This window comes from Mus pahari, chromosome 19 (genome assembly GCF_900095145.1).
Source record: "Mus pahari chromosome 19, PAHARI_EIJ_v1.1, whole genome shotgun sequence".
Classification (NCBI taxonomy): Eukaryota; Metazoa; Chordata; class Mammalia; order Rodentia; family Muridae; genus Mus; species Mus pahari.
The window spans coordinates 84,409,101-84,410,380 of record NC_034608.1 but is presented as its reverse complement, the minus strand read 5'-3'; the positions used below and the strand labels follow the sequence as shown (position 1 = coordinate 84,410,380).

Sequence of the window (1,280 nt, the reverse complement as noted above, 5' to 3'; positions counted from 1 at the left end):
CACCTGTCCAGCGATCTTGTCCAGATCTCTCTGTTCCTGAGGTGTTAGCTTGCAGCCCTCATCTTGGTCCTTTTCCACCATTTTTAGCCTCTCCAGGGCTTGGAGGATCCAGCGGGCCACACTCTCAAAGTCTCTCTCTGCTGAAGTGGCTGGGCCTGCCACTGTTTCTCTGCCATCCTCCATAGATCTTGGTCATGGAACCAACCCTCCACCCCCTCGGAGGTACAGGTGCCGTACTGTGGAAGCAGCTCGTGTGTAGAACCAGTTCTCATCATATGGGGCAAGCTCTTTATGTTTGGCCAGCTTGACTGTGTCCACCCATTCAGGGACTTTCAGCTTCCCGGACTTTTTGAAGAAGGCTGCCAGAGCTCTGACTCAGAACTCCTGCTGGTTAACGTCTTTTACAACAACTCCAGGCATCATGCGGCCTCTGTGCTGCCAGCCAGGGGAAAGGGCGTATTATTATTATTTTTTTTAACTCAGTAACAGTCCTCCTTTTTAGGACATTGTCACCAGCACTGCCATTTTGGAATCTGCCTTGGATTTAACAAAACGGACTTGTTGCTGATTTCCAGTTCAATAGATTATCATCAGGGTGGGAAGCATGGCAGCATTCAGGCAGCCATGGTGCTGAAGGAGCTCTGAGTTCTACATCTTGACCCACAGTCAGCAGAAGGAGATTGTATGTTGTCACTCTGAGCATGGTGAGAGCAGTTAAGACTTCAGAGCTCCTGGCCAGACCCTCCTCTTCTGAGCTCCCAGGGATGGAGCACCAGCCAGAGAGTACACATGGAGGGACCCATGGCGCTGACCACATATGCAGCAGAGGATGGCCTTGTTGGATATCAGTGGGCCTGAGGGTGTTCGATGCACCAGTGTAGGGGGATGCCAGGGCATGAAGGCTAGAGTGGGCAGATAGGGGAGCACCCTCATAGAGGCAGGGGGATGGCATAGGGGGTTTCTGAAGGGGAGACCTAGAAAGGGGAAAACATTTGAATGTAAATAAAGAAAATACCCAATAAACAAAAAGGAAAAAAAAAGTGATCTGAAGGAGACATAGGAGAAACAAAAGTTCTAATTAAGGGAGTGAGGAAAAAGACAAGTATGGAAAGAAGAAAGAGATTAATATTACAATAAGGAAACAAAGTCATAAGAAATTATACTATTAGCTGGGCATGATGGCACGCCTTTAATCCCAGCACTTGGGAGGCAGAGGCAGGAGGATTTCTGAGTTCAAGGCCAGCCTGGTCTACAAAGTGAGTTCCAGGACAGCCAGGGCT

The 1,280-nt window shown here is 49.1% G+C and overlaps 1 pseudogene; it reads right to left on the bottom strand.

Annotated features, from left to right (window-relative positions):
- The window catches only part of LOC110336281, a 2,453-nt pseudogene extending 2,021 nt beyond the window's left edge, over positions 1 to 432 (bottom strand).
- Between the last annotated feature and the right edge of the window lie 848 nt (positions 433 to 1,280).